Raw genomic sequence first — 15593 nt, 5'->3', positions numbered from 1 at the left:
CCCAGCCAAGCCAAAAAAGGCTGATTTTCAGCCAAAAAATTTTTTTCCACAAATCAAACATGCACTATACCCCCTCTTTGGGAACTCTTTTGGGATGCTTTCCAACATAGTTTTAACCCTGTAGATGTAGAAGTAAGAGAATTAAGTGATTTTTCGCAAAACCTGAAAACGTCAAAAAATCTAATACCCGGCCAAGCCAAAAATGGCTGATTTTCAGCCAAAAATTTTTTTTCCACACATCAAACACGCACTATACCTCCTCTTTGGAAACTCTTTTGGGATGCTTTCCAACACAGTTTTAACCCTCTAGATGTAGAAGTAGGAGAATTAAGTGATTTTTCGCAAAACCTGAAAACGTAAAAAATCTAATACCCGGCCAAGCCAAAAATTGCTGATTCTCAGCCAAAATTTTTTTTTCTACAAATCAAACACGCACTATACCCCCTCTTTGGGAACTCTTTTGGGATGCTTTACAACATAGTTTTAACCCTCTAGATGTAGAAGTAGGAGAATTAAGTGATTTTTCGCAAAACCTGAAAACGTCAAAAAATCTAATAGCCGGCCAAGTCAAAAATGGCTGATTTTCAGCCAAATTTTTTTTTACACAAATCAAACACGCACTATACTCCCTCTTTGGGAACTCTTTTGGGATGCTTTACAACATAGTTTTAACCCTCTAGATGTAGAAGTAGGAGAATTAAGTGATTTTTCGCAAAACCTGAAAACGTCAAAAAATCTAATACCCGGCCAAGCCAAAAATGGCAGATTTTCAGCCAAAATTTTTTTTTCCACAAATCAAACACGCACTATACCTCCTCTTTGGAAACTCTTTTGGGATGCTTTCCAACACAGTTTTAACCCTCTAGATGTAGAAGTAGGAGAATTAAGTGATTTTTCGCAAAACCTGAAAACGTAAAAAATCTAATACCCGGCCAAGCCAAAAATGGCTGATTCTCAGCCAAATTTTTTTTTTCTACAAATCAAACACGCACTATACCCCCTCTTTGGGAACTCTTTTGGGGTGCTTTACAACATAGTTTTAACCCTCTAGATGTAGAAGTAGAATTAAGTGATTTTTTGCAAAACCTGAAAACGTCAAAAAATCTAATACCCGGCCAAGCCAAAAATGGCTGATTTTCAGCCAAAAATTTTTTTTCCACAAATCAAACACGCACTATACCCCCTCTTTGGGAACTCTTTTGGGATGCTTTACAACATAGTTTTAACCCTCTAGATGGAGAAGTAGGAGAATTAAGTGATTTTTCGCAAAACCTGAAAACGTCAAAAAATCTAATACCCGGCCAAGCCAAAAATGGCTGATTTTCAGCCAAAAAATTTTTTTCCACAAATCAAACACGCACGATACCCCCTCTTTGGGAACTCTTTTGGAATGCTTTACAACATAGTTTTAACCCTCTAGATGTAGAAGTAGGAGAATTAAGTGATTTTTCGCAAAACCTGAAAACGTCAAAAAATCTAATACCCGGCCAAGCCAAAAATGGCTGATTTTCAGCTAAAAAAATTTTTTTCCACAAATCAAACACGCACTATACCCCCTCTTTGGGAACTCTTTTGGGATGCTTTCCAACATAGTTTTAACCCTCTAGATGTAGAAGTAGGAGAATTAAGTGATTTTTTGCAAAACCTGAAAACGTCAAAAAATCTAATACCCGGCCAAGCCAAAAATGGCCGATTTTCAGCCAAAATTTTTTTTTCACAAATCAACCACGCACTATACCCCCTCTTTGGGAACTCTTTTGGGATCCTTTACAACATAGTTTTACCACTGTAGATGTAGAAGTAGGAGAATTAAGTGATTTTTCGCAAAACCTGAAAACGTCAAAAAATCTAATACCCGGCCAAGCCAAAAATGGCTGATTTTCAGCCAAAATTTTTTTTTCCACAAATCAAACACGCACTATACCTCCTCTTTGGAAACTCTTTTGGGATGCTTTCCAACACAGTTTTAACCCTCTAGATGTAGAAGTAGGAGAATTAAGTGATTTTTCGCAAAACCTGAAAACGTCAAAAAATCTAATACCCAGCCAAGCCAAAAAAGGCTGATTTTCAGCCAAAATTTTTTTTCCACAAATCAAACATGCACTATACCCCCTCTTTGGGAACTCTTTTGGGATGCTTTCCAACATAGTTTTAACCCTGTAGATGTAGAAGTAAGAGAATTAAGTGATTTTTCGCAAAACCTGAAAACGTCAAAAAATCTAATACCCAGCCAAGCCAAAAATGGCTGATTTTCAGCCAAAATTTTTTTTTTCCACAAATCAAACACGCACTATACCTCCTCTTTGGAAACTCTTTTGGGATGCTTTACAACATAGTTTTAACCCTCTAGATGTAGAAGTAGGAGAATTAAGTGATTTTTCGCAAAACCTGAAAACGTCAAAAAATCTAATACCCGGCCAAGCCAAAAATGGCTGATTTTCAGCTAAAAAAATTTTTTTCCACAAATCAAACACGCACTATACCCCCTCTTTGGGAACTCTTTTGGGATGCTTTCCAACATAGTTTTAACCCTCTAGATGTAGAAGTAGGAGAATTAAGTGATTTTTTGCAAAACCTGAAAACGTCAAAAAATCTAATACCCGGCCAAGCCAAAAATGGCCGATTTTCAGCCAAAATTTTTTTTTCACAAATCAACCACGCACTATACCCCCTCTTTGGGAACTCTTTTGGGATCCTTTACAACATAGTTTTAACACTGTAGATGTAGAAGTAGGAGAATTAAGTGATTTTTTGCAAAACCTGAAAACGTCAAAAAATCTAATACCCGGCCAAGCCAAAAATGGCTGATTTTTAGCCAAAATTTTTTTTTACACAAATCAAACACGCACTATACCTCCTCTTTGGAAACTCTTTTGGGATGCTTTCCAGCATAGTTTTAACCCTCTAGATGTAGAAGTAGGAGAATTAAGTGATTTTTCGCAAAACCTGAAAACGTAAAAAATCTAATACCCGGCCAAGCCAAAAATGGCTGATTTTCAGCCAAAAATTTTTTTTCTACAAATCAAACACGCACTATACCCCCTCTTTGGGAACTCTTTTGGGATGCTTTCCAACATAGTTTTAACCCTGTAGATGTAGAAGTAAGAGAATTAAGTGATTTTTCGCAAAACCTGAAAACGTCAAAAAATCTAATACCCGGCCAAGCCAAAAATGGCAGATTTTCAGCCAAAATTTTTTTTTTCCACAAATCAAACACGCACTATACCTCCTCTTTGGAAACTCTTTTGGGATGCTTTCCAACACAGTTTTAACCCTCTAGATTTAGAAGTAGGAGAATTAAGTGATTTTTCGCAAAACCTGAAAATGTAAAAAATCTAATACCCGGCCAAGCCAAAAATGGCTGATTCTCAGCCAAATTTTTTTTTTCTACAAATCAAACACGCACTATACCCCCTCTTTGGGAACTCTTTTGGGGTGCTTTACAACATAGTTTTAACCCTCTAGATGTAGAAGTAGGAGAATTAAGTGATTTTTCGCAAAACCTGAAAACGTCAAAAAATCTAATACAAGCCAAAAATGGCCGATTTTCAGCCAAATTTTTTTTTTCACAAATCAACCACGCACTATACCCCCTCTTTGGGAAATCTTTTGGGATGCTTTACAACATAGTTTTAACCCTCTAGATGTAGAAGTAGAATTAAGTGATTTTTCGCAAAACCTGAAAACGTCAAAAAATCTAATACCCAGCCAAGCCAAAAAAGGCTGATTTTCAGCCAAAAAATTTTTTTCCACAAATCAAACATGCACTATACCCCCTCTTTGGGAACTCTTTTGGGATGCTTTCCAACATAGTTTTAACCCTGTAGATGTAGAATTAAGAGAATTAAGTGATTTTTCGCAAAACCTGAAAACGTCAAAAAATCTAATACCCGGCCAAGCCAAAAATGGCTGATTTTCAGCCAAAAATTTTTTTTCCACAAATCAAACACGCACTATACCTCCTCTTTGGAAACTCTTTTGGGATGCTTTCCAACACAGTTTTAACCCTCTAGATGTAGAAGTAGGAGAATTAAGTGATTTTTCGCAAAACCTGAAAACGTAAAAAATCTAATACCCGGCCAAGCCAAAAATTGCTGATTCTCAGCCAAAATTTTTTTTTCTACAAATCAAACATGCACTATACCCCCTCTTTGGGAACTCTTTTGGGATGCTTTACAACATAGTTTTAACCCTCTAGATGTAGAAGTAGGAGAATTAAGTGATTTTTCGCAAAACCTGAAAACGTCAAAAAATCTAATACCCGGCCAAGCCAAAAATGGCTGATTTTCAGCCAAAATTTTTTTTTCCACAAATCAAACACGCACTATACCTCCTCTTTGGAAACTCTTTTGGGATGCTTTCCAACACAGTTTTAACCCTCTAGATGTAGAAGTAGGAGAATTAAGTGATTTTTCGCAAAACCTGAAAACGTCAAAAAATCTAATACCCAGCCAAGCCAAAAAAGGCTGATTTTCAGCCAAAATTTTTTTTCCACAAATCAAACATGCACTATACCCCCTCTTTGGGAACTCTTTTGGGATGCTTTCCAACATAGTTTTAACCCTGTAGATGTAGAAGTAAGAGAATTAAGTGATTTTTCGCAAAACCTGAAAACGTCAAAAAATCTAATACCCAGCCAAGCCAAAAATGGCTGATTTTCAGCCAAAATTTTTTTTTTCCACAAATCAAACACGCACTATACCTCCTCTTTGGAAACTCTTTTGGGATGCTTTCCAACACAGTTTTAACCCTCTAGATGTAGAAGTAGGAGAATTAAGTGATTTTTCGCAAAACCTGAAAACGTAAAAAATCTAATACCCGGCCAAGCCAAAAATGGCTGATTCTCAGCCAAAATTTTTTTTTCTACAAATCAAACACGCACTATACCCCCTCTTTGGGAACTCTTTTGGGATGCTTTACAACATAGTTTTAACCCTCTAGATGTAGAAGTAGGAGAATTAAGTGATTTTTCGCAAAACCTGAAAACGTCAAAAAATCTAATAGCCGGCCAAGTCAAAAATGGCTGATTTTCAGCCAAAATTTTTTTTACACAAATCAAACACGCACTATACTCCCTCTTTGGGAACTCTTTTGGGATGCTTTACAACATAGTTTTAACCCTCTAGATGTAGAAGTAGGAGAATTAAGTGATTTTTCGCAAAACCTGAAAACTTCAAAAAATCTAATACCCGGCCAAGCCAAAAATGGCAGATTTTCAGCCAAAATTTTTTTTTCCACAAATCAAACACGCACTATACCTCCTCTTTGGAAACTCTTTTGGGATGCTTTCCAACACAGTTTTAACCCTCTAGATGTAGAAGTAGGAGAATTAAGTGATTTTTCGCAAAACCTGAAAACGTAAAAAATCTAATACCTGGCCAAGCCAAAAATGGCTGATTCTCAGCCAAATTTTTTTTTTCTACAAATCAAACACGCACTATACCCCCTCTTTGGGAACTCTTTTGGGGTGCTTTACAACATAGTTTTAACCCTCTAGATGTAGAAGTAGGAGAATTAAGTGATTTTTCGCAAAACCTGAAAACGTCAAAAAATCTAATACCCGGCCAAGCCAAAAATGGCTGATTTTCAGCCAAAAATTTTTTTTCCACAAATCAAACACGCACTATACCCCCTCTTTGGGAACTCTTTTGGGATGCTTTACAACATAGTTTTAACCCTCTAGATGGAGAAGTAGGAGAATTAAGTGATTTTTCGCAAAACCTGAAAACGTCAAAAAATCTAATACCCGGCCAAGCCAAAAATGGCTGATTTTCAGCCAAAAATTTTTTTTCCACAAATCAAACACGCACGATACCCCCTCTTTGGGAACTCTTTTGGAATGCTTTACAACATAGTTTTAACCCTCTAGATGTAGAAGTAGGAGAATTAAGTGATTTTTCGCAAAACCTGAAAACGTCAAAAAATCTAATACCCGGCCAAGCCAAAAATGGCTGATTTTCAGCTAAAAATTTTTTTTTCCACAAATCAAACACGCACTATACCCCCTCTTTGGGAACTCTTTTGGGATGCTTTCCAACATAGTTTTAACCCTCTAGATGTAGAAGTAGGAGAATTAAGTGATTTTTTGCAAAACCTGAAAACGTCAAAAAATCTAATACCCGGCCAAGCCAAAAATGGCCGATTTTCAGCCAAAATTTTTTTTTCACAAATCAACCACGCACTATACCCCCTCTTTGGGAACTCTTTTGGGATCCTTTACAACATAGTTTTAACACTGTAGATGTAGAAGTAGGAGAATTAAGTGATTTTTCGCAAAACCTGAAAACGTCAAAAAATCTAATACCCGGCCAAGCCAAAAATGGCTGATTTTTAGCCAAAATTTTTTTTTACACAAATCAAACACGCACTATACCTCCTCTTTGGAAACTCTTTTGGGATGCTTTCCAGCATAGTTTTAACCCTCTAGATGTAGAAGTAGGAGAATTAAGTGATTTTTCGCAAAACCTGAAAACGTAAAAAATCTAATACCCGGCCAAGCCAAAAATGGCTGATTTTCAGCCAAAAAAATTTTTTCTACAAATCAAACACGCACTATACCCCCTCTTTGGGAACTCTTTTGGGATGCTTTCCAACATAGTTTTAACCCTGTAGATGTAGAAGTAAGAGAATTAAGTGATTTTTCGCAAAACCTGAAAACGTCAAAAAATCTAATACCCGGCCAAGCCAAAAATGGCTGATTTTCAGCCAAAATTTTTTTTTTCCACAAATCAAACACGCACTATACCTCCTCTTTGGAAACTCTTTTGGGATGCTTTCCAACACAGTTTTAACCCTCTAGATGTAGAAGTAGGAGAATTAAGTGATTTTTCGCAAAACCTGAAAACGTAAAAAATCTAATACCCGTCCAAGCCAAAAATGGCTGATTCTCAGCCAAATTTTTTTTTCTACAAATCAAACACGCACTATACCCCCTCTTTGGGAACTCTTTTGGGATGCTTTACAACATAGTTTTAACCCTCTAGATGTAGAAGTAGGAGAATTAAGTGATTTTTCGCAAAACCTGAAAACGTCAAAAAATCTAATAACCGGCCAAGTCAAAAATGGCTGATTTTCAGCCAAAATTTTTTTTACACAAATCAAACACGCACTATACTCCCTCTTTGGGAACTCTTTTGGGATGCTTTACAACATAGTTTTAACCCTCTAGATGTAGAAGTAGGAGAATTAAGTGATTTTTCGCAAAACCTGAAAACGTCAAAAAATCTAATACCCGGCCAAGCCAAAAATGGCTGATTTTCAGCCAAAATTTTTTTTCCACAAATCAAACACGCACTATACCTCCTCTTTGGAAACTCTTTTGGGATGCTTTCCAACACAGTTTTAACCCTCTAGATGTAGAAGTAGGAGAATTAAGTGATTTTTCGCAAAACCTGAAAACGTAAAAAATCTAATACCCGGCCAAGCCAAAAATGGCTGATTCTCAGCCAAAATTTTTTTTTCTACAAATCAAACACGCACTATACCCCCTCTTTGGGAACTCTTTTGGGATGCTTTACAACATAGTTTTAACCCTCTAGATGTAGAAGTAGGAGAATTAAGTGATTTTTCGCAAAACCTGAAAACGTCAAAAAATCTAATAGCCGGCCAAGTCAAAAATGGCTGATTTTCAGCCAAAATTTTTTTTACACAAATCAAACACGCACTATACTCCCTCTTTGGGAACTCTTTTGGGATGCTTTACAACATAGTTTTAACCCTCTAGATGTAGAAGTAGGAGAATTAAGTGATTTTTCGCAAAACCTGAAAACGTCAAAAAATCTAATACCCGGCCAAGCCAAAAATGGCTGATTTTCAGCCAAAATTTTTTTTTCCACAAATCAAACACGCACTATACCTCCTCTTTGGAAACTCTTTTGGGATGCTTTCCAACACACTTTTAACCCTCTAGATGTAGAAGTAGGAGAATTAAGTGATTTTTCGCAAAACCTGAAAACGTAAAAAATCTAATACCCGGCCAAGCCAAAAATGGCTGATTCTCAGCCAAATTTTTTTTTCTACAAATCAAACACGCACTATACCCCCTCTTTGGGAACTCTTTTGGGGTGCTTTACAACATAGTTTTAACCCTCTAGATGTAGAAGTAGGAGAATTAAGTGATTTTTCGCAAAACCTGAAAACGTCAAAAAATCTAATACCCGGCCAAGCCAAAAATGGCTGATTTTCAGCCAAAAATTTTTTTTCCACAAATCAAACACGCACTATACCCCCTCTTTGGGAACTCTTTTGGGATGCTTTACAACATAGTTTTAACCCTCTAGATGGAGAAGTAGGAGAATTAAGTGATTTTTCGCAAAACCTGAAAACGTCAAAAAATCTAATACCCGGCCAAGCCAAAAATGGCTGATTTTCAGCCAAAATTTTTTTTTCCACAAATCAAACACGCACGATACCCCCTCTTTGGGAACTCTTTTGGAATGCTTTACAACATAGTTTTAACCCTCTAGATGTAGAAGTAGGAGAATTAAGTGATTTTTCGCAAAACCTGAAAACGTCAAAAAATCTAATACCCGGCCAAGCCAAAAATGGCTGATTTTCAGCTAAAAATTTTTTTTTCCACAAATCAAACACGCACTATACCCCCTCTTTGGGAACTCTTTTGGGATGCTTTCCAACATAGTTTTAACCCTCTAGATGTAGAAGTAGGAGAATTAAGTGATTTTTTGCAAAACCTGAAAACGTCAAAAAATCTAATACCCGGCCAAGCCAAAAATGGCCGATTTTCAGCCAAAATTTTTTTTTCACAAATCAACCACGCACTATACCCCCTCTTTGGGAACTCTTTTGGGATCCTTTACAACATAGTTTTAACACTGTAGATGTAGAAGTAGGAGAATTAAGTGATTTTTCGCAAAACCTGAAAACGTCAAAAAATCTAATACCCGGCCAAGCCAAAAATGGCTGATTTTTAGCCAAAATTTTTTTTTACACAAATCAAACACGCACTATACCTCCTCTTTGGAAACTCTTTTGGGATGCTTTCCAGCATAGTTTTAACCCTCTAGATGTAGAAGTAGGAGAATTAAGTGATTTTTCGCAAAACCTGAAAACGTAAAAAATCTAATACCCGGCCAAGCCAAAAATGGCTGATTTTCAGCCAAAAATTTTTTTTCTACAAATCAAACACGCACTATACCCCCTCTTTGGGAACTCTTTTGGGATGCTTTCCAACATAGTTTTAACCCTGTAGATGTAGAAGTAAGAGAATTAAGTGATTTTTCGCAAAACCTGAAAACGTCAAAAAATCTAATACCCGGCCAAGCCAAAAATGGCTGATTTTCAGCCAAAATTTTTTTTTTCCACAAATCAAACACGCACTATACCTCCTCTTTGGAAACTCTTTTGGGATGCTTTCCAACACAGTTTTAACCCTCTAGATGTAGAAGTAGGAGAATTAAGTGATTTTTCGCAAAACCTGAAAACGTAAAAAATCTAATACCCGGCCAAGCCAAAAATGGCTGATTCTCAGCCAAAATTTTTTTTTCTACAAATCAAACACGCACTATACCCCCTCTTTGGGAACTCTTTTGGGATGCTTTACAACATAGTTTTAACCCTCTAGATGTAGAAGTAGGAGAATTAAGTGATTTTTCGCAAAACCTGAAAACGTCAAAAAATCTAATACCCGGCCAAGCCAAAAATGGCCGATTTTCAGCCAAAATTTTATTTCTCACAAATCAAACACGCACTATACCCCCTCTTTGGGAACTCTTTTGGGATGCTTTCCAACATAGTTTTAACCCTCTAGATAAAGAAGTAGGAGAATTAAGTGATTTTTCGCAAAACCTGAAAACGTCAAAAAAATCTAATACCCGGCCAAGCCAAAAATGGCTGATTTTCAGCCAAAAATTTTTTTTACACAAATCAAACACGCACTATACCTCCTCTTTGGAAACTCTTTTGGGATGCTTTCCAACAAAGTTTTAACCCTCTAGATGTAGAAGTAGGAGAATTAAGTGATTTTTCGCAAAACCTGAAAACGTAAAAAATCTAATACCCGGCCAAGCCAAAAATGGCTGATTTTCAGCCAAAAATTTTTTTTCTACAAATCAAACACGCACTATACCCCCTCTTTGGGAACTCTTTTGGGATGCTTTACAACATAGTTTTAACCCTCTAGATGTAGAAGTAGGAGAATTAAGTGATTTTTCGCAAAATCTGAAAACGTCAAAAAATCTAATAACCGGCCAAGCCAAAAATGGCTGATTTTCAGCCAAAAATTTTTTTTCCACAAATCAAACACGCACTATACCCCCTCTTTGGGAACTCTTTTGGGATGCTTTCCAACATTGTTTTAACCCTCTAGATGTAGAAGTAGGAGAATTAAGTGATTTTTCGCAAAACCTGAAAACGTCAAAAAATCTAATACCCGGCCAAGCCAAAAATGGCTGATTTTCAGCCAAAAATTTTTTTTCCACAAATCAAACACGCACTATACCCCCTCTTTGGGAACTCTTTTGGGATGCTTTCCAACATAGTTTTAACCCTCTAGATGTAGAAGTAGGAGAATTAAGTGATTTTTCGCAAAACCTGAAAACGTCAAAAAATCTAATACCCGGCCAAGCCAAAAAAGGCTGATTTTCAGCCAAAAATTTTTTTTTCCACAAATCAAACATGCACTATACCCCCTCTTTGGGAACTCTTTTGGGATGCTTTCCAACATTGTTTTAACCCTCTAGATGTAGAAGTAGGAGAATTAAGTGATTTTTCGCAAAACCTGAAAACGTCAAAAAATCTAATACCCAGCCAAGCCAAAAAAGGCTGATTTTCAGCCAAAATTTTTTTTTCCACAAATCAAACACGCACTATACCCCCTCTTTAGGAACTCTTTTGGGATGCTTTACAACATAGTTTTAACCCTCTAGATGTAGAAGTAGGAGAATTAAGTGATTTTTCGCAAAACCTGAAAACGTCAAAAAATCTAATACAAGCCAAAAATGGCCGATTTTCAGCCCAAATTTTTTTTTCACAAATCAACCACGCACTATACCCCCTCTTTGGGAAATCTTTTGGGATGCTTTACAACATAGTTTTAACCCTCTAGATGTAGAAGTAGAATTAAGTGATTTTTCGCAAAACCTGAAAACGTCAAAAAATCTAATACCCAGCCAAGCCAAAAAAGGCTGATTTTCAGCCAAAATTTTTTTTTCCACAAATCAAACATGCACTATACCCCCTCTTTGGGAACTCTTTTGGGATGCTTTCCAACACAGTTTTAACCCTCTAGATGTAGAAGTAGGAGAATTAAGTGATTTTTCGCAAAACCTGAAAACGTAAAAAATCTAATACCCGGCCAAGCCAAAAATTGCTGATTCTCAGCCAAAATTTTTTTTTCTACAAATCAAACACGCACTATACCCCCTCTTTGGGAACTCTTTTGGGATGCTTTACAACATAGTTTTAACCCTCTAGATGTAGAAGTAGGAGAATTAAGTGATTTTTCGCAAAACCTGAAAACGTCAAAAAATCTAATACCCGGCCAAGCCAAAAATGGCTGATTTTCAGCCAAAATTTTTTTTTCCACAAATCAAACACGCACTATACCTCCTCTTTGGAAACTCATTTGGGATGCTTTCCAACACAGTTTTAACCCTCTAGATGTAGAAGTAGGAGAATTAAGTGATTTTTCGCAAAACCTGAAAACGTCAAAAAATCTAATACCCAGCCAAGCCAAAAAAGGCTGATTTTCAGCCAAATTTTTTTTTCCACAAATCAAACATGCACTATACCCCCTCTTTGGGAACTCTTTTGGGATGCTTTCCAACATAGTTTTAACCCTGTAGATGTAGAAGTAAGAGAATTAAGTGATTTTTCGCAAAACCTGAAAACGTCAAAAAATCTAATACCCGGCCAAGCCAAAAATGGCTGATTTTCAGCCAAAATTTTTTTTTTCCACAAATCAAACACGCACTATACCTCCTCTTTGGAAACTCTTTTGGGATGCTTTCCAACACAGTTTTAACCCTCTAGATGTAGAAGTAGGAGAATTAAGTGATTTTTCGCAAAACCTGAAAACGTAAAAAATCTAATACCCGGCCCAGCCAAAAATGGCTGATTCTCAGCCAAAATTTTTTTTTCTACAAATCAAACACGCACTATACCCCCTCTTTGGGAACTCTTTTGGGATGCTTTACAACATAGTTTTAACCCTCTAGATGTAGAAGTAGGAGAATTAAGTGATTTTTCGCAAAACCTGAAAACGTCAAAAAATCTAATAGCCGGCCAAGTCAAAAATGGCTGATTTTCAGCCAAAATTTTTTTTACACAAATCAAACACGCACTATACTCCCTCTTTGGGAACTCTTTTGGGATGCTTTACAACATAGTTTTAACCCTCTAGATGTAGAAGTAGGAGAATTAAGTGATTTTTCGCAAAACCTGAAAACGTCAAAAAATCTAATACCCGGCCAAGCCAAAAATGGCTGATTTTCAGCCAAAATTTTTTTTTCCACAAATCAAACACGCACTATACCTCGTCTTTGGAAACTCTTTTGGGATGCTTTCCAACACAGTTTTAACCCTCTAGATGTAGAAGTAGGAGAATTAAGTGATTTTTCGCAAAACCTGAAAACGTAAAAAATCTAATACCCGGCCAAGCCAAAAATTGCTGATTCTCAGCCAAATTTTTTTTTTCTACAAATCAAACACGCACTATACCCCCTCTTTGGGAACTCTTTTGGGGTGCTTTACAACATTGTTTTAACCCTCTAGATGTAGAAGTAGGAGAATTAAGTGATTTTTCGCAAAACCTGAAAACGTCAAAAAATCTAATACCCGGCCAAGCCAAAAATGGCTGATTTTCAGCCAAAATTTTTTTTTCCACAAATCAAACACGCACTATACCCCCTCTTTGGGAACTCTTTTGGGATGCTTTACAACATAGTTTTAACCCTCTAGATGGAGAAGTAGGAGAATTAAGTGATTTTTCGCAAAACCTGAAAACGTCAAAAAATCTAATACCCGGCCAAGCCAAAAATGGCTGATTTTCAGCCAAAAATTTTTTTTCCACAAATCAAACACGCACGATACCCCCTCTTTGGGAACTCTTTTGGAATGCTTTACAACATAGTTTTAACCCTCTAGATGTAGAAGTAGGAGAATTAAGTGATTTTTCGCAAAACCTGAAAACGTCAAAAAATCTAATACCCGGCCAAGCCAAAAATGGCCGATTTTCAGCCAAAATTTTTTTTTCACAAATCAACCACGCACTATACCCCCTCTTTGGGAACTCTTTTGGGATCCTTTACAACATAGTTTTAACACTGTAGATGTAGAAGTAGGAGAATTAAGTGATTTTTCGCAAAACCTGAAAACGTCAAAAAATCTAATACCCGGCCAAGCCAAAAATGGCTGATTTTTAGCCAAAATTTTTTTTTACACAAATCAAACACGCACTATACCTCCTCTTTGGAAACTCTTTTGGGATGCTTTCCAGCATAGTTTTAACCCTCTAGATGTAGAAGTAGGAGAATTAAGTGATTTTTCGCAAAACCTGAAAACGTAAAAAATCTAATACCCGGCCAAGCCAAAAATGGCTGATTTTCAGCTAAAAAATTTTTTTCTACAAATCAAACACGCACTATACCCCCTCTTTGGGATTTCTTTTGGGATGCTTTCCAACATAGTTTTAACCCTGTAGATGTAGAAGTAAGAGAATTAAGTGATTTTTCGCAAAACCTGAAAACGTCAAAAAATCTAATACCCGGCCAAGCCAAAAATGGCTGATTTTCAGCCAAAATTTTTTTTTTCCACAAATCAAACACGCACTATACCTCCTCTTTGGAAACTCTTTTGGGATGCTTTCCAACACAGTTTTAACCCTCTAGATGTAGAAGTAGGAGAATTAAGTGATTTTTCGCAAAACCTGAAAACGTAAAAAATCTAATACCCGTCCAAGCCAAAAATGGCTGATTCTCAGCCAAAAATTTTTTTTCTACAAATCAAACACGCACTATACCCCCTCTTTGGGAACTCTTTTGGGATGCTTTACAACATAGTTTTAACCCTCTAGATGTAGAAGTAGGAGAATTAAGTGATTTTTCGCAAAACCTGAAAACGTCAAAAAATCTAATAACCGGCCAAGTAAAAAATGGCTGATTTTCAGCCAAAATTTTTTTTACACAAATCAAACACGCACTATACTCCCTCTTTGGGAACTCTTTTGGGATGCTTTACAACATAGTTTTAACCCTCTAGATGTAGAAGTAGGAGAATTAAGTGATTTTTCGCAAAACCTGAAAACGTCAAAAAATCTAATACCCGGCCAAGCCAAAAATGGCTGATTTTCAGCCAAAATTTTTTTTCCACAAATCAAACACGCACTATACCTCCTCTTTGGAAACTCTTTTGGGATGCTTTCCAACACAGTTTTAACCCTCTAGATGTAGAAGTAGGAGAATTAAGTGATTTTTCGCAAAACCTGAAAACTTAAAAAATCTAATACCCGGCCAAGCCAAAAATGGCTGATTCTCAGCCAAAAATTTTTTTTCTACAAATCAAACACGCACTATACCCCCTCTTTGGGAACTCTTTTGGGATGCTTTACAACATAGTTTTAACCCTCTAGATGTAGAAGTAGGAGAATTAAGTGATTTTTCGCAAAACCTGAAAACGTCAAAAAATCTAATAGCCGGCCAAGTCAAAAATGGCTGATTTTCAGCCAAAATTTTTTTTACACAAATCAAACACGCACTATACTCCCTCTTTGGGAACTCTTTTGGGATGCTTTACAACATAGTTTTAACCCTCTAGATGTAGAAGTAGGAGAATTAAGTGATTTTTCGCAAAACCTGAAAACGTCAAAAAATCTAATACCCGGCCAAGCCAAAAATGGCTGATTTTCAGCCAAAATTTTTTGTTCCACAAATCAAACACGCACTATACCTCCTCTTTGGAAACTCTTTTGGGATGCTTTCCAACACAGTTTTAACCCTCTAGATGTAGAAGTAGGAGAATTAAGTGATTTTTCGCAAAACCTGAAAACGTAAAAAATCTAATACCCGGCCAAGCCAAAAATGGCTGATTCTCAGCCAAATTTTTTTTTTCTACAAATCAAACACGCACTATACCCCCTCTTTGGGAACTCTTTTGGGGTGCTTTACAACATAGTTTTAACCCTCTAGATGTAGAAGTAGGAGAATTAAGTGATTTTTCGCAAAACCTGAAAACGTCAAAAAATCTAATACCCAGCCAAGCCAAAAATGGCCGATTTTCAGCCAAAATTTTTTTTTCACAAATCAACCACGCACTATACCCCCTCTTTGGGAACTCTTTTGGGATCCTTTACAACATAGTTTTAACACTGTAGATGTAGAAGTAGGAGAATTAAGTGATTTTTCGCAAAACCTGAAAACGTCAAAAAATCTAATACCCGGCCAAGCCAAAAATGGCTGATTTTTAGCCAAAATTTTTTTTTACACAAATCAAACACGCACTATACCTCCTCTTTGGAAACTCTTTTGGGATGCTTTCCAGCATAGTTTTAACCCTCTAGATGTAGAAGTAGGAGAATTAAGTGATTTTTCGCAAAACCTGAAAACGTAAAAAATCTAATACCCGGCCAAGCCAAAAATGGC

The sequence above is a fragment of the Ranitomeya variabilis genome, chromosome 3 (genome assembly GCF_051348905.1).
Source record: "Ranitomeya variabilis isolate aRanVar5 chromosome 3, aRanVar5.hap1, whole genome shotgun sequence".
Classification (NCBI taxonomy): Eukaryota; Metazoa; Chordata; class Amphibia; order Anura; family Dendrobatidae; genus Ranitomeya; species Ranitomeya variabilis.
This window is presented reverse-complemented; position numbering follows the sequence as displayed.